Genomic DNA, 18,349 nt, shown 5'->3' on the forward strand with positions numbered 1-18,349 from the left:
GGGGTGATAAGTGAGGACAAGGGGGACCCTATCATGTTTCTGGGAGGGAGGAGAAGGCGTGAGGGCGGATGCGCGGGAGATGGGCCGGACACGGTTGAGGGCCCTGTCAACGACCGTGGGTGGAAAACCTCAGTTAAGGAAGAAGGAGGACATGACAGAGGAACTAGTTTTGAAGGTAGCATCATCAGAACAGATGCGACGGAGGCGAAGGAACTGAGAGAATGGGATGGAGTCCTTAGAGGAAGCGGGGTGTGAGGAGCTGTAGTCGAGGTAGCTGTGGGAGTCGATGGGTTTGTAATGGATATTGGTGGACAGTCTATCACCAGAGATTGAGACAGAGAGGTCAAGGAAGGGAAGGGAAGTGTCAGAGATGGACCACGTGAAAATGATGGAGGGGTGGAGATTGGAAGCAAAATTAATAAATTTTTCCAAGTCCCGACGAGAGCATGAAGCGGCACCGAAGTAATCATCGATGTACCGGAGAAAGAGTTGTGGAAGGGGGCCGGAGTAGGACTGGAACAAGGAATGTTCCACATACCCCATAAAGAGACAGGCATAGCTGGGGCCCATGCGGGTACCCATAGCCACACCTTTTATTTGGAGGAAGTGAGAGGAGTTGAAGGAGAAATTGTTCAGTGTGAGAACAAGTTCAGCCAGACGGAGGAAAGTCGTGGTGGATGGGGATTGTTCGGGCCTCTGTTCGAGGAAGAAGCTAAGGGCCCTCAGACCATCCTGGTGGGGGATGGAGGTGTAGAGGGATTGGACGTCCATGGTGAAGAGGAAGCGGTTGGGGCCAGGGAACTGGAAATTGTTGATGTGACGTAAGGTGTCAGAGGAATCATGGATGCAGGTGGGAAGGGACTGGACAAGGGGAGAGAGAAAGGAGTCAAGATAACGAGAGATGAGTTCTGTGGGGCAGGAGCAAGCTGAGACAATCGGTCTACCGGGGCAGTTCTGTTTGTGGATTTTGGGTAGGAGGTAGAAGCGGGCTGTCCGAGGTTGGGCGACTGTCAGGTTGGAACCTGTGGGAGGAAGATCCCCAGAGGAGATGAGGTCAGTGACAGTCCTGGAAACAATGGCTTGATGTTCAGTGGTGGGGTCATGGTCCAGGGAGAGGTAGGAGGAAGTGTCTGCGAGTTGACGCTCAGCCTCCGCGAGGTAGAGGTCAGTGCACCAGACAACAACAGCACCACCCTTGTCCAGGATGGTCTGAGGGCCCTTAGCTTCTCCCTCGAACAGAGGCCCGAACAATCCCCGTCCACCACTACTCTCCTCCGTCTGGATGAACTTGTTCTCACGCTGAGCAATTTCTCCTTTAACTCCTCTCACTTCCTCCAAATAAAAGGTGTGGCTATGGGTACCCGCATGGGCCCCAGCTATGCCTGTCTCTTTATGGGGTATGTGGAACATTCCTTGTTCCAGTCCTACTCCGGTCCCCTCCCACAACTCTTTCTCCGGTACATCGATGATTACTTCGGTGCCACTTCATGCTCTCATCGGGACTTGGAAAAATTTATTAATTTTGCTTCCAATTTCCAGCCCTCCATCATTTTCACGTGGTCCATTTCTGACACTTCCCTTCCCTTCCTTGACCTCTCTGTCTCAATCTCTGGTGATAGACTGTCCATCAATATCCAATACAAACCCACCGACTCCCACAGTTACCTCGACTACAGCTCCTCACACCCCACTTCCTGTAAGGACTCCATCCCATTCTCTCAGTTCCTTCGCCTCCGTCGCATCTGTTCCGATGATGCTACCTTCAAAAACAGTTCCTCTGACATGTCCTCCTTCTTCCTTAACCGAGGTTTTCCACCCACGGTCGCTGACAGGGCCCTCAACTGTGTCCGGCCCATCTCCCGCGCAAACGCCCTCACGCCTTCTCCTCCCTCCCAGAAACATGATAGGGTCCCCCTTGTCCTCACTTATCACCCCACCAGCCTCCGCATTCAAAGGATCATCCTCCGCCATTTCCGCCAACTCCAGCATGATGCCACCACCAAACACATCTTCCCTTCACCCCCCTTATCGGCATTCCGTAGGGATCGCTCCCTCCGTGACACCCTGGTCCACTCCTCCATCACCCCCTACTCCTCAACCCCCTCCTATGGCATCTCCCCATGCCCACGCAAAAGATGCAACACCTGCCCCTTCACTTCCTCTCTCCTCACCGTCCAAGGGCCCAAACACTCCTTTCAAGTGAAGCAGCATTTCACTTGCATTTCCCCCAACTTAGTCTACTGCATTCGTTGCTCCCAATGTGGTCTCCTCTACATTGGAGAGACCAAACGTAAACTGGGCGACCGCTTTGCAGAGCACCTTTGGTCTGTCCGCAAGAATGACCCAAACCTCCCTGTCGCTTGCCATTTTAACACTCCACCCTGCTCTCTTGCCCACATGTCTGTCCTTGGCTTGATGCATTGTTCCAGTGAAGCCCAACGCAAACTGGAGGAACAACACCTCATCTTCCGACTAGGGACTTTACAGCCTTCCGGACTGAATATTGAATTCAACAACTTTAGGTCTTGCGCTCCCTCCTCCATCCCCACCCCCTTTCTGTTTCCCCCTTCCTTTTGTTTTTTTCCAATAAATTATATAGATTTTTCTTTTCCCACCTATTTTCATTATTTTTAAAAATTTTTAAAAATCTTTTATGCTCCCCCCACCCCCACTAGAGCTATACCTTTAGTGTCCTACCATCCATTCTTAATTAGCACATTCGTTTAGATAATATCACCAACTTTAACACCTATGTGTTCTTTTGTTCTGTTGTTTGTGACATCTTTTGATGATCTGCTTCTTTCACTGCTTGTTTGTCCCTAAAACCACACCAACCCCCTCCAACTCTCTCTCTCTCTCTCTCTCTCCCCCCCCCACACACACCTTAAACCAGCTTATATTTCAACTCTTTCTTGGACTCACTCAAGTTTTGTCGAAGGGTCGTGAGGACTCGAAACGTCAACTCTTTTCTTCTCCGCCGATGCTGCCAGTATTCTCTGCATGGTCAGTTGTGTCCTTTAGTTCTGTTTGTCTCAAGCAGCACATGATTAGTCCCTGATTGGTTAAATGGTGCGTGATCAAGGGTCTGTTTGGTCTCTTAAGGGTGATGTCATCTTGCAGATGTCACTTCCCACTAACTCCTAACTGGTTCCCTAAAATGTCAGTCACCTGCGAGGGCATCGTTTTCCTTATTGCTTTTCCTTGTTATTTTATTACGTTTATAGCTTTTCCACTAAGGCACCACGAGGTAATTTGTGAACAAAAACAAAAATACCTGGAAAAACTCAGCAGGTCTGACAGCATCTGTGGAGAGGGATACAGTTAACGTTTTGAGGCCGTATGACCCTTCATCAGAACGAAGGCATATAGAAATGAGATGAAATATACGCTGGTAGAGGGGGATGGGTGGGACAGGTAGAGCTCGATAGGGGGCCAGTGATAGATGAAGGTCAAGAAGAGACTGCCAAAGATGTCATAGACAAAAAGACAAAGGGATGTTGATGGTGGTGATAGTATCTAAAGGATGTGCTACTGGGGATATTAAGGGTAGAAAGCAGGATGAGCAAGTGACAGATAGCGCTAGTGGGGGTGGGGTGGGGGGAAGGGATCGAAATAGGCTAAAACTTGGAGATGAAACAATAGATCGAAATAAATTTAAAAATAGGAGGGAAAAGAAAAATATATTTGTAAAAAAATGATAAATTATTGGAAAAAGGGGGATTGGAAAGGGGGTGGGAATGGAGGAGAGAGTTCATGATCTGAACTTGTTGAACTCAATATTCAGTCCGGAAGGCTGTAAAGTGCCTAGTCGGAAGATGAGGTGCTGTTCCTCCAGTTTGCGTTGGGCTTCACTGGAACAATGCAAGCAGGCCAAGGACCGACTTCTGGGCATGAGAGCAGGGTGGAGTGTTGAAATGGCAAGCGACAGGGAGGTTTGGGTCATTCTTGCGGACAGAGCGAAGGTGTTCTGCAAAGTGGTCACCCAGTCTGCGTTTGGTCTCTCCAATGTAGAGGAGACCACATTGGGAGCAACGAATGCAGTAGGCTAAGTTGGGGGAAATGCAAGTGAAATGCTGCTTCGCTTGAAAGGAGTGTTTGGGCCCTTGGACGGTGAGGAGAGAGGAAGTGAAGGGGTAGATGTTGCACCTTCTGCGGTTGCATGGGAAGGTGCCGTGGGAGGGGGTTGAGGTGTAGGGGGTGATGGAGGAGTGGACCAGGGTGTCCCGGAGGGAGCGATCCCTACGGAATGCCGATAAGGGGGGTGAAGGGAAGATGTGTTTGGTGGTGGCATCATGCTGGAGTTGGCGGAAATGGCGGAGGATGATCCTTTGAATGCGGAGGCTGGTGGGGTGATAAGTGAGGACAAGGGGGACCCTATCATGTTTCTGGGAGGGAGGAGAAGGTGTGAGGGCGGATGCACGGGAGATGGGCTGGACACGGTTGAGGGCCCTGTCAACGACCGTGGGTGGAAAACCTCGGTTAAGGAAGGAGGAGGACATGTCAGAGGAACTGTTTTTGAATGTAGCATCATCGGAACAGATGCGACGGAGACAACGGAACTGAGAGAATGGGTTGGAGTCCTTACAGGAAGTGGCGTGTGAGGAGCTGTAGTCAAGGTAGCTGTGGGAGTTGGTAGGCTTGAATATTGATGGACAGTCTATCACCAGAAATTGAGACAGAGAGGTCAAGGAAGGGAAGGGAAGTGTCAGAAATGGACCATGTGAAAATGATGGAGGGGTGGAAATTGGAAGCAAAATTAATAAATTTTTCCAGATCCAGATGAGAGCATGAAGCAGCACCGAAGTAATCATCGATGTACCGGAGAAAGAGTTGTGGAAGGGGGCCGGAGTAGGACTGGAACAAGGAATGTTGCACATACCCCATAAAGAGACAGGCATAGCTGGGGCCCATGTGGGTATCCATAGCCACACCTTTTATTTGGAGGAAGTGAGAGGAGCTTAAGGAGAAATTGTTCAGTAATTTATGTGTCTGTTTACTTCTGATATGAAGATGTGTGGTGTCACTTCCGAATGATTGATGTCCATCTGGCTTATCATCCTAACTGATACATCTTACGGTGTTATATGTAACTTCTTCATGACTGCTGATGGCTGAAGTAAGTTACTTAAAACAAATAACTAAAAGTACAAGAGATACACAAGCTTAACCAAATACAGCAATACATAAAGATAATTGGTGTATTAAAGTTAATGTAACAATATACACATTACAAAATACCATATTCTATTAATATATTACATGTTCGCAAGAAATAAAAGTCACAAAAGCTACATTACTACAGCGCTATTACATAAACTGAATAAAAAACTTAGTAATGCACAAAATCTGTTCTGTACTTTGAAGGAAAGTGACTATTTCTCTTTAAACATTGTTAGGGGGGAATACAGGGGTACATTAAGAACTTATTGAAAGGGAATGGACTACTTAAAATATCCAAGCAGCCAATGCCTGCAAGTACAGTTAAAGGCCAGGCTGGACAGAGAGGAATCTGAACCTTGCACACCCTCAGAGCCTGTGACCATCATCACGGCCAGGCCGAATAGAGAAGAATGCAAATATGATAGATTGGTTGTCTTAGGAGTCAGACCTGAGCCTTATGTTAAAAAACAACCAAGATTGTGTCTGTATATAGTAGATAAGGAAAGAACAGATGGTCCTAGTTGAGTTAGGAGGGAAGGTCTCCGCCAGGGGTGAAAGTAGGGACAGATGATGCTTGTACCTTGGTACTTTTGTTACTAGAGAGATGTGTGTTTAATGTAAACCTATATGTTGATGAGATCGGAATCTGGAAACTGTTCTTGTACGTGATCAATAATGTATAAATATGGTGAACACTTGTAGTTTAGCAGAATGCTATCTCAAGCTGCATTGAGATGGTGCTCTCCTTGCAATTGCTCGAATAAACAATCAAAACCTATAACTGAGACTCCTGTGGTCTGTTTGTCAAAGACACCACATCAGCACTTTAAGTTTAAAAAACTAATACAATTTAAGACATAGAATTATAATTTGAGACCTAAAGCTATTTTACTTCACACAAAAGACTTTTAACAGGAATACAGCATAGGTGTCAAACCCCTTCCTAAAGCCTAATCTCTACAGCATTTCTGCAGTATTTTCTTTCACAATTAAGCTGGAAGAAACTTCACATGTATTCTCTAATCAAGCCATAAAATGTAGCAGTGAGCCTCCTTCAGCATTTGTCCTGTAGTAAAACCATAAAACGTAAACCTACTTTGGCCTAAGGCAACATAGCACATAGCCCTTGTCAAGTAGGAATGCATCTAAAGACAGAGACTAACATAGTATATAATACCATATTAAGTTAATTGATTAATACACTTTGATTCCTTGATAATTGAACATAACTTAACTACAACTATTGAAATTATTAAACATGGACTTCCCTACACTCTTACCTGAGATTGTGGTGTAGTTGATATAATAACTTTTAAAAGGGAGCTGAGAGTAAGGAATTTAAGTTATAAATAAAAGAATAGAGCTGAGAGACCAAGCATGACAGTTCCTTTGGAGTCAGCACAGGCACCATTAGCTGAATGACCTGCTACTGTGCTGCAGGTTTCTGCTTTAAAAGCCTTCTCAACACCCAAAGGATACCAACCACTTTTGTGCACAAAATTCAGATTCATAGTGCTCCTAGAGATGGTGTTAAGGAAGTCGATCACCCTCATGGGGATTTGTGCTGCGTTGCTATCTGCTTCCATTGCAACCTGGTGGCAGAACCAAATTGAATGGCACTTCTGCAGACACACCCTGCTTGTGCTGCAAGCTCCTGAATTGGTCCTAACATGACATCACATAACCTTTCCAGCTGGTATGATGCCCAAACAGCAAATTTGGAACATGGAGATCCATGAAAAGAATTTATTCTTTCTTGAATGACAGGTTAACGTTCAACTACAAGAGGAGCCCAGCACTAGCAATGCTTAAAGGCTTAGGCTCCAACCTTGCAGCTAAGGTAATTTTGAGTATCTTCTGCTATTGTAAATTCTCAAACTAGAATGTTTTTGCAGGTATTGTGGTAAGTTTGGCAGGGAATGTTGCTGCATTCTCTCAGGAAGAGGGTTTGGTGGCCTGTCCACATATAAGCTGCAACAGATATGAAGGCTTCAGTTGTAGTGCTGATGAACTAGTGTCCCATCCTGGGTGTACCCCAACTAGTGTCCATTGCCTGTTGGGATAGGTTCCAACTCCCCACGACACTAAATTGGAAACGTGAGTGAGTTGTCAGGTCTTTGGGCTAGCAGCATGACCAGGAGGAGAGGACAGTTTAAAAATAAGGTGGAGATGAGGAGAACTTTTTTTCTGAGAGTCATGAGTCTTTGGAATTCTCTTCCCTGGAAAGTGGTGAAAGCTTGATAATTGAATAATTTTGAGGCAGAGGTAGATTCTTGACTAACAAGGGAGTCAAAGGTTATCGGGGTAGGCAGGAATGTGGAGTTGGGACCACAATCAGATCAGCCAAGATCTTATTGAATGGCAGATCTGGTTCGAGGAGCCAAACTCATGGACCTAATTGATATGCTCCTTTGAAATGAGAATTGAGCAGAGGCTGGAGAGAGCTTGACAGTGACAGCAGGTTATTTGGCAGGCCAACCAATGTATCCAGCATCTCAGTGTGCATTCTTCTGTACACTGCCCCATCCAAGTCCCTATCTGCAAACTTGCCATCTGGTGAACTCCTACACAAACCATCCTTTGTTCCTAGTCTGGCTCGACCCATTTGTGCTTGGTGACTCAACACATACTGATCCCAACTCTATTCTAGCCTTTAAGGTACCTGCAATGCCAATAACTGAGTTGATGACTACAATGATCAGATCTAGCCTCTTCTTCAAGGTTCTACTTCAGCGCTTTCTCCAATAGATGGGCAGGCAATACTTCTTGAGTGTCTGAAAGCAGAAAGTAAGATGGGGAGGGAACAGGTTGGGGTAAAGGGAAGTGGGGGAAAGAATTGGAAGAAAGTGGATCATGGTCACACCATCAGCAGATTGTCCAGCATGGCAGAGAGCAGGATGGGGTATGCTAGGAGTTAACAGGTACATGGCAGGAACATACCATCATCCTGAATGTTGTCCATGACACTGGAGGCCACAGGCTTTGATACAGAGAAACATCTCCTCAACTGAGCTCAGGAGATGCAAGTTTCTCTGCTCCCTTGTAGAGTGTGCCACCTTTTCCTGCAAGAGACAGAAGAATGTCAGAAATTGTGCAGCCAAAGTAGGGGGGTTGTTGTGGAGGCAGTAAAAAGTCAATGTGGGGCAGGCAGCATTAATAGGTTAGGGTTAGGGTTAGGGTTAGGGATAGGGTTAGGGTTAGGGGTTAGGGTTAAGGTTAGGGTTAGGGTTAGGGTTAGGGTTTCAGGATAGGGATAGGGTTAGGGTTAGGGTTAGCGGTTCGGCTTAAGGATTGGGGTTAGGGTTAGGGATTAGGTTTAGGGTTAGGGTTAGGGGTTAGAGTTAGGGTTAGGAGTTATGGTTAGGGTTAGGTTTAGGCGTTAGGGTTAGGCTTAGGGTTAGAGTTTAGGGTTAGGGTTAAGGTTAGGGTTAGGGTCCGTTAGGGTTAGGGTTAGGGTTAGGGTTAGGGTTAGGGTTAGGGCTAGCGTTAGGGTTAAGGTTAGGGTTAGGGACCATTAGGGTTAGGGTTAGTGGTTAGGGTTAGGGTTAGGGTTAGGGTTAGGGTTAGGGTTAGGGGTTAGGGTTAGGGTTAGGGTTAGGGTTAGGGTTAAGGTTAGGGTTAGGGTTAGGGTTAGGGCTAGCGTTAGGGTTAAGGTTAGGTTTCGGGACCGTTAGGGTTAGGGTTAGGGTTAGGGTTAGGGTTCGGTTTAGGGTTACGGTTAGGGGTTATGGTTAGGGTTAGTGTTTGGGTCAGGATTAGGGTTAGGGTTAGGGTTAGTGTATGTGGTTAGGTCTAGGCTTTAGGGTTAGGGTTTGGTTTAGGGTTAAGTTTAGAGTTCTGGTCCGGATCCGGGTCTGCGTCATGTTCAGCTTCAGGGAGAGGGACAGGGTCAGGGTTAGGGTTAGTGTGTTAGGGTTATCGTTATGGTTAGGGTAAGAGGGTTAGGGTTAGTGTTAGGGTCAGAGGGTTAGGGTTAGGGTTAAGGTTAGGGTTAGGGTTAGAAGTTTAGGGTTAGGGTTAGGGTTAGGGTTAGGGTTCGGGTTAGAGGTTTCGGGTTAGGGTTAATGTTCGGTTAGGGTTAGATTTTAGGATTACAGTTAGGGTTATGGTTGGGTTTGGTGTTTGGTTTAGGATTAGGGTTAGGGTTAGGGTTAAGGTTGGGTTTGGGGTTAGGTTTAGGATTAGGGTTAGCGTTTCTGGTTAGGATAAGGGGCAGGGATAGAGTAAGGGGTAGGGTTATGGCGAGTGTTAGAGTTAGTGTTAGGAGTAGGGTGAAGGGTTGTTTTAGTGGTAGTGTTAGGGTTAGCGTTAGGTTTAGCGGTAGGTTTAGGGGTACGTTTAGGGTTAGTTTTAGCGTTAGGGTCAGGTTTAGAGTGAGGGGTTCGGATTAGGGTTAGGGTTAGGGTTAGCGTTAGGTTTAGGGGTAGGGTTTGGGGTAGGGTTAGGGATAGGTTTAGGCTTAGTTTTAGCGTTAGGGTTAGGTTTAGAGTGAGGGGTTCGGATTAAGGTCAGGGTTAGGGTTAGCTTTAGGGTTAGGGTTAGGGTTAGGTTTAGGGTTATTTTTAGTGTTAGGGTTAGGGTTAGGGTTAGGTTTAGGGTTATTTTTAGTGTTAGGGTTAGGGTTAGTGTTAGGGTTAGGGTTAGGGTTAGGGTTAGGGTTAGTGTTAGGGGATAGGGTTAGGGTTAGGGTTAGGGTTAAGGTTAGGGTTAGGGTTACGGTTAGTGTTAGGTTTAGGGTTAGGGTTAGGGTTCGGTTTAGTGCTAGGGTTAGGTTTTCGTGTTAGAGTTTAGGTTTAGGCTTAGGGTTAGGGATTTTGATTAGGGTTGGGGTTAGGTTTTAGGGTTAGGATTTGGGTTAGGGTTGGGGTTAGGGTTATGTGTTAGGCTTAGGTTTAGTGTTAGGTTAGGGTTAGAGTTAGGGTTAGGGTTAGGGTTCAGTTTAGTGCTAGGGTTAGGTTTTCGTGTTAGAGTTTAGGTTTAGGCTTAGGGTTAGGGATTTTGATTAGGGTTGGGGTTAGTTTTTAGGGTTAGGATTTGGGTTAGGGTTGGTGTTAGGGTTATGTGTTAGGCTTAGTGTTAGTGTTAGGTTAGGGTTAGAGTTAGGGTTAGAGTTAGGGTTAAGTTTTGGGTTAGGGTTAGGGTTGGGTTTGGGGTTAGGGGTTAGGGTTAGTTTTAGGGTTAGTTTTAGTGTTAGGGTCAGGTTTAGTGTTAGAGTTAGGGTTTGGGGAAGTGTTAGGGTTAGAGTTAGGTTTAGGGTTAGAGTTAGGGGGTTATGTGTTAAGGTTAGAGTTACGAATTGGGTTAGGGTTGGGGATAGGGTTTAGTGTTAGGGTTAGGTTTAGTGTTAGGTTTAAGGGTTTGGTTTAGGCTTTAGTTTTGTCTTAGGATTAGGGTTATGTTTAGGGGTTAGGGCAAGGATTAGGGTTAGGTTTAGAGTCAGGTTTAGACTTAGGTTGGTGTTAGGGTTAAGGTTAGGGTTAGAGTTAGGGTTAGATTGGTGTTAGGGTTAGTGGTTTGGTTCTGGTTTGGTTTTTGTATTAGAGTTAGGGGTTGGATTTCAGGTTAGGTTCATTTCTGGGGTTAGGTGTCAGGGTTGGTGTTAGGGTCAGGGGTTAGCTTTAGGGTTGGTTTTGAGTTTGGGTTTTGGTTAGTATTAGGTTTGCGATTAGGGTTGGAGTTTGGGTTAAGGATTTGGGTTTAGGGTTAGGTTTAGAGTTAGTGTTAAGGTTTAGGTTTGGGGTTAGGGTTACGGTTAGGGTTAGGGTTATGTTTAGGGTTAGTGTTAGGTTTAGGGTTAGGTTGATGTTAGTGTTAGGGTTAGACATTAGGGTTAGAGTTAGGCTTAGGGTTAGGGTTAGGGTTAGGGTTAGGTTTAAGGTTAGAGTTAGGCTTAGGGTTAGGGTTAGGGTTAGGGTTTAGGGTTACGGTTTGGGATAGCGGTAGGTTTAGGTTTAGGGTTAGGGGTGAGCGTTATGGTTAGGGGTTAGGTTAGTGGTCGATTTTTGGGTTGGATTTAGGGATAGTGCTTAAGTTTAGTGTTATGTTTAGGGTTAGGGTTTAGGTTTAGTGTTGGGGTTTGGGTTAGGTTTAGGGTTAGGGCTTAGTGCTAAGGTTAGGGTTAGGGTTAGGGTTAGGGTTAGGGTTAGGGTTAGGGTTAGAATTACTGGTTAAGTTTAGGGTTAAGTTTGGGTTTGGGTTTAGGGTTAGCGTTAGTGTTATTGTTAGGGTTAGCGGTTAGGGTTAAGCGTTAGGGTTAGGGTTAGTGTTTGGGTTAAGGTTTGGGTTAGGGGTTAAGTTTGGGATAGAGTCAGGGTTATGGGTTAGTGTTAGGTTTAGGTTTAGGTTTAGGGGTTAGAGTTAGGGTAAGGTTTAGGGTTAGGGTTAGGTGTTAGTGTTAGGGTTAGAGTTAGGTTTATGGTTCGGTTTACGGGTTAGGATTAGGGTTCGTTTTAGTGTTAAGGTTAGGGCTAGGGTTAGGGTTAGGGTAAGGGTTATGCTTCGATGTACAGTTAGGGGTTAGGGTTAGGGTTAGGGTTAGGGTCAGGGATAGGGTTAGGGTAGGGATTAGGTTCAGTGTTAGGGTTAGGGCCTAGGGGTTCGCGTTTAGAGTTGGGTTAGGGTTAATGTGTGGGGTTTTCGGTTAGGGTTAGGGTTAGTTGTAGGGTGAGGTTCAGGGTGAGGATTAGGGTTAGGGTTAGGGTTAGCGTTAGGATTTAGGTTTAGGGATTGTGTTAGGGTTAGAGTTAGGGTTAGGTTTTAGGTTAGGGTTAGGGTTAGGGGTTAGGGTTAGGGTTAGGGTTAGGGTTAGGGTTAGGTTTTAGGTTAGGGTTAGGGTTAGAGTTATGGTTAGGTTTTAGGTTAGGGTAGGGTTAGGGGTTAGAGTTTGGGGTTAGGGCTAGGGTTTGGGTTAGGGTTAGGGTTATCAATAGCGGTAGGGTTAGGGGTGGGGTAATGTGCAGGTTTAGGGTTACAGTTAGGGCTTTGGGTTAGGGCTAGGGTTAGGTTTAGTGTTTAGGGTTAGGGTTAGGGCTTAGGGTTAGGTTTAGGGTTAGAGTTAGGGATTAGGGTTAGGGTTAGGTTTCGGATTAGTGTTGGGGTTTAGTTTTAGGGTTAGGGTTATGGTTAGGGTTAGGGTTAGAGTTAGGTTTGGGGTTGAATTTGGTTTTGGGTTTGGTGTTGGAGTCATTATTAGGTTTAGTGTTACGGTTCGGGTTAGGGGTTAGGGGTTACAGTTAGAGTTACGAATTGGGTTAGCGTTAGGGTTAGTGTTTAGGGTTAGGGTTAGGTTTAGTGTTAGGTTTAGGGGTCAGGTTTCGGTTTAGGTTTATGGTTAGGTTTAGTGTTAAGTTTAGGGGTTAGGGTAAGTGTTAGGGTTAGGTTTTGGGTTAGGATTAGGGTTAGGGTTAGGGTTAGGGTTAGGTTGGTGTTAGATTTAGGGTTAGAGTTCTGGTTTGGGTTTAGTGTTAGAGTTAGGGGTTGGATTTTATGTTAGGTTTATTTCTGGGGTTAGGTGTTAGGGGTAGGGTTAGGGTCATGGGTTAGAGTTAGGGTTGGTGTTGGTTTTGGGTTTTGATTAGTATTAGGTTTGCGATTAGGGTTGTAGTTTGGGTTAGGGATTAGGTGTTTAGGGTTATGGTTAAGTGTTAGGGTTAAGATTAGGGGTTTGCATCAGGGTTCAGTTTTGGTGTTAGATTCAGGGGTTAAGTTTAGGGTTAGGCATTAGGGTTAATGTTTGGGTTAGGATTATGTATAATGTTAGGGTTTGAGGTTAGGGTTAGCGCTGGGGTTTTGGTTGTGGTTGGGGCTAGGGCTAGAGTTAGGGTTGGGGTTACGTTTGGGCATGATGTTGGGGTTCGGGTTAGGTTTGGAGTTGTGGTTGGGGTTGGATTTAGGGTAATGGTTAGGCTTAGGGTTAGGGTTAGTGTTATGGTTTGGGTTAGGATTAGTGTTAGGGTTAGGGTTATGGTTAGGTTGGTGTTAGGGTTAGTGTTCGGGTTCTGGTTTGGGTTTAGTGTTAGAGATAGGGGTTGGATTTTAGGTTAGGTTTATTTCTGGGGTTAGGTGTTAGGGTTAAGGTTAGGGTCAGGGGTTAGAGTTAGGGTTGGTGTTGTGTTTGGGTTTTGGTTAGTATTAGGTTTGCGATTAGTGTTGGAGTTTGGGTTAGGGATTACGTGTTTAGGGTTATGGTTAAGTGTTAGGGTTAAGATTAGGGTTTTGCGTCAGGGTTCGGTTTTAGTGTTAGATTCAGGGGTTAAGTTTAGGGTTAGGCATGAGGGTTAATGTTTGGGTTAGGATTATGGATAGTGTTAGGGTTTGAGGTTAGGGTTAGCGCTGGGGTTTGGGTTGTGGTTGGGGCTAGGGCTAGAGTTAGGGTTGGGGTTACGTTTGGGCATGATGTTGGGGTTCGGGTTAGGTTTGGGATTGTGTTTGGGGTTGGGTTTAGGGTTAGAGGTTAGGTTTAGTGTCAGGGTTAGGGCTTAGGGGTTAGGGTTTGGATTTGGGTTAGGGTTAATGTTTGGGGTTATGGATTAGGGTTAGGATTAGGAGTAGTGTTAGGGTTAGGGTGAGCCTTAGGTTTAAGGTTAGGGTTAAGGATTAGGTTCAGGGTTAGGGTTAAGGCTTAGGGGTTAGGGTTTAAGGTTGGGTTAGGGTTAATGTTTGGGGTTATCGGTTAGGGTTAGGATTAGGGGTAGGGTTAAGGTTAGCATTAGGGTTTAGGTTTAGTGTTTGTGTTAGGCTTAGAGTTAGGATTTAGGGTTAGATGTTAGAGTTATGGTTATGGTTAGGTTTTAGGTTCAGGTTATGGTTTGGGTTAGCGTTTGGGCTTAGGGGTAGGGTTTGGGTTAGCTTTAGGGTTATCGATAGCGGTAGAGTTAGGGGTAGGGTTGTGCTGGTTTAGGGTTACAGTTAGGGTTTTGGGTTAGGGCTAGGGTTATGCTTAGTGTTTAGGGTTAGGATTAGGTCTTAGCGTTAGGTTTAGCATTAGAGTTAGGGGTTAGGGTTTGGGTTAGGTTTAGGGTTAGTGTTAGGGTTTAGTTTTAGGGTTAGGGTTATGGTTAGGGTTATGGTTAGAATTAGGGTTGGGATTGAATTTGTTTTTGGGTTTGTTGTTGGGGTTATTATTAGGTTTAGGGTTACGGTTAGGGTTAGAGGTTTAGGGGTTACAGTTAGAGTTACAAATTGGGTTAGAATTAGGGTTAGTGTTTAGGGTTAGGGTTAGGTTTAGTGTTAGGTTTAGGGGTTAGGTTTAGGTTTAGGTTTATGGTTAGGTTTTGGGTTAAGTTTAGTGGTTAGGGTAAGGGTTAGGGTTAGGTTTAGGGTTAGGATTAAGGTTAGGGTTATGGTTAGGGTGGTGTTAGAGCTAAGGTTGGAGTTCTGGTTTGGGTTTAGTGTTAGAGTTAGGGGTTGGATTTTATGTTAGGTTTATTTCTGGGGTTAGGTGTTAGGGGTAGGGTTAGGGTCACGGGTTAGAGTTAGGGTTGGTGTTGGTTTGAGTTTTGGTTAGTATTAGGTGTGCGATTAGGGTTGTAGTTTGGGTTAGGGATTAGGTGTTTAGGGTTATGGTTAAGTGTTAGGGTTAAGGTTAGGGGTTTGCGTCAGGGTTCAGTTTTGGTGTTAGATTCAGGGGTTAAGTTTAGGGTTAGGCATTAGGGTTAATGTTTGGGTTAGGATTATGTATAATGTTAGGGTTTGAGGTTAGGGTTAGCGTTTTGGTTGTGGTTGGGGCTGGGGCTAGAGTTTGGGTTGGGGTTACGTTTGGGCATGATGTTGGGGGTTCGGGTTAGGTTTGGGGTTGTGGTTGGGGTTGGGTTTAGGGTAATGGTTAGGCTTAGGGTTAGGGTTAGGGTTACTGTTAGGGTTAGGGTTAGGTTTAGGGTTAGAGTTAGGGTTAGAGATTAGGGTTAGGGTTAGGGCAAGGTTTTAGTGTTAGGGTTTGGGCTAGGGTTAGGGTTACAGTAAGGGTTATGGTTAGGGGTAAGGTTAGGGGTTAGGGTTAGAGTTATGGTTACGGTTATGGTTATGGTTAGGGTTAGTTTTAGCGGTTAGGTTTAGTGTCAGGGTTAGAGCTTAGGGGTTAGGGTTTAGTTGTGAGTTTGGGTTAATGTTTGGGGTTATGGATTAGGGTTAGGATTAGGAGTAGGGTTAGGAGTAGGGTGAGGCTTAGGGTTAGGGTTAGGGTTAGGGATTAGGTTCCGGGTTAGGGTTAGGGCTTAGGGGTAAGGGTTTAGGGTAGGGTTAGTGTTAATGTTTGGGGTTATCGGTTAGGGTTAGGATTAGGGGTACAGTTAGGGTTAGGGTGAGGATTAGGGTTAGAGTTAGGGTTAGCATTAGGGTTTAGGTTTAGGGTTTGTGTTAGACTTAGTGTTAGGGTTAGGGTTAGGTTTAGTGTTAGGTTTAGGGCTTTGGTTTAGGTTTAGGTTTAGGGTTAGGGTTAGGGTTAAGTTTAGGTGTTAGGGTTAGGTTCAGGGTTAGGGTTAGGGTTAGGGTTAGGTTTAGGTTTAGGGTTAGGGGTTAGGGTTACTTTTAGGGTTATGGTTAGGGTTGGGGTTAGGTTTGGTGTTGGGTTTGGTGTTGGGTTTGGTGTTGGGGTTATTATTAGGTTTAGGGTTACGGTTAGGGTTTTGGGATTAGGGGCTACATTTAAAGTTACGAATTGGGTTAGGGTTAGTGTTAGGGTTTAGGGTTAGGGTTAGGTTTAGTGTTAGGTTTTTGGGTTAGGTTTAGGTTTAGGGTTAGGGTTAGGGTTAGGGTTAATTTAGGGGTTAGGGTAAGTGTTAGTGTTAGGTTTAGGGTTAGGATTAGGGGTAGGGTTAGGGTTAGGGTTAGGGTTTGTGTTAGGCTTCGAGTTTGGGGTTAGGGTTAGAGTTTAGAGTTATGATTATGGTTAGGTTTTAGGTTCGGGTTAGGGTTTGGGTTAGCGTTTGGGCTTAGGGCTAGGGATTGGGTTAGGGTTAGGGTTATCGATAGCGGTAGAGTTAGGGGTGGGGTTATGTGCAGGTTTAGGTTTACAGTTGGGGTTTTGGGTTAGGGCTAGGGTTAGGCTTAGTGTTTAGGGTTAGGGATAGGGCTTAGGGTTAGGTTTAGGGTTAGTGTTAGGGGTTAGGGTTAGGGTTAGGTTTAGGTTTAGTGTTAGGGTCATCGTTAGGGTTAGGGTTTTGGTTAGGGTTATGGTTACGGTTGTGGTTGAGTTTGGTGTTGGTTTTGGTGTTGGGATTATTATTAGATTTCAGGTTACGGTTAGGGTTAGGGGCTTCGGGGTTACGGTTAGAGTTATGAATTGTGTTAGCGTTAGGGTTAGGGTTTAGGGTTAGGGTTAGGTTTACTGCTAGGTTTAGGGTTTAGGTTTAGGTTTAGGTTTAGGGTTAGGGTTAGGGTTAGGTTTAGGGTTAGGTTTAGGGTTAGGGCTAGGGTTAGGGTTCTGGTTTGGTTTTTATTGTTAGAGTTAGGGGTTGGATTTTGGGTTAGGTTTATTTCTGGCATTAGGTTTTAGGGTTAAGGTTAGGGCCACGGGTTAGCGTTAGGGTTTGTGTTGGGTTTGGGCTTTGGTTAGTATTAGGTTTGCGATTAGGGCTGGAGTTTGGGTTAGGGGTTAGGGGTTTAGGGTTATGGTTAAGTTTAGGGTTAAGATTTGGAGTTTGCGTCAGGGTTCAGTTATGCTGTAAGATTTAGGGGTAATGTTTAGGGTTAGGCATGAGGGTTAATGTTTGGGTTAGGTTTATGTATTGTGTTAGGGTTTGAGGTTAGGGTTAGCGCTGGGGTTTGGGTTGTGGTTGGGGCTAGGGCTAGAGTTAGGGTTGGGGTTACATTTGGGCATGATGTTGGGGTTCTGGTTAGTTTTGGGGTTGTGGTTGGGGTTGAGTTTAGGGTAATGTTTAGGGTTAGGGTTAGTGTTAGTGTTAGGGTTAGGGTTAGGGTTAGGGTAAGGGTTAGAAATTAGAGTTAAGGTTAGGGTTAGGTTTAGGGTTAGGGTTAGTGTTAGGGTTAGAGATTAAGGTTATGGTTAGGTTAGGTTTTAGGGTTAGGGTCAGGGTTAAGTTTTAGCTTTAAGTTTAGGGTTAGGGTTAGGGTTAGGTTTTAGGGTTAAGTTTAGGGCCACGGGTTAGCCTTAGGGTTGGTGTTGGGTTTGGGTTTTGGTTAGTATTAGGTTTGCGATTAGGGCTGGAGTTTGGGTTAGGGGTTAGGGGTTTAGGGTTATGGTTAAGTTTAGGGTTAAGATTAGGAGTTTGCGACAGGGTTCGGTTTTATGTAAGATTTAGGTGTAAAGTTTAGGGTTAGGCATTAAGGTTAATATTTGGGTTAGGTTTATGTATTGTGTTAGGGTTTGAGGTTAGGGTTAGCGCTGGGGTTTGGGTTGTGTTTGGGGTTAGGGCTAGAGTTAGGGTTGGGGTTACGTTTGGGCATGATGTTGGGGCTCTGGTTAGTTTTGGGGTTGTGGTTGGGGTTGAGTTTAGGGTGATGTTTAGGGTTAGGGTTAGTGTTAGTGTCAGGGTTAGGGTTAGGGTTAGGGTTAGGGTTAGTGTTAGGGTTAGCGATTAGGCTTACGGTTAGGTTAGGTTTTAGGGTTAGGGTCAGGGTTAGGGTTAGGGTTAGGTTTTAGGTTTAAGTTTAGGGTTAGGGTTAGGGTTAGGTTTAGGGTTACCATTAGGGTTAGGGTTAGGGTTAGGGTTTAGTTTAGGGTTAGGGTCAGGATTTGTTTTAGGGTTAGTGCTAGGGTTAGCGTTAGGGTTAGGCTTTTGGTTAGGGTTATGGTTACTGTTGTGGTTGAGTTTGGTGTTGGTTTTGGTGTTGGGGTTATTATTAGATTTCAGGTTATGGTTAGGGTTAGGGGTTTCGGGGTTACGGTTAGAGTTACGAATTGGGTTAGGGTTCGGGTTAGGGTTCAGGGTTAGTGTTAGGTTTATTGTTAGGTTTGGGGTTAGGTTTAGGTTTAGGTTTAGGGTTAGGGTTAGGGTCAGGGTTAAGTTTAGGGGTTAGGGTAAAGGTTAGGGTTAGGGTTAGGGTTAAGTTTAGGGTTAGGTTGGTGTTAGGGTTAAGTTTAGGGTTCTGGTTCGGTTTTAGTGTTAGAGTTAAGGGTTGGATTTCGGGTTAGGTTCATTTCTGGCGTTAAGTGTTAGGGTTAGGGTTACTGTCAGGTTTTAGCGTTAGGGTTGGTGTTGGGTTTGAGTAAGGTTAATATTAGGTTTGTAAT

This window comes from Carcharodon carcharias, chromosome 22, assembly GCF_017639515.1.
Source record: "Carcharodon carcharias isolate sCarCar2 chromosome 22, sCarCar2.pri, whole genome shotgun sequence".
Classification (NCBI taxonomy): Eukaryota; Metazoa; Chordata; class Chondrichthyes; order Lamniformes; family Lamnidae; genus Carcharodon; species Carcharodon carcharias.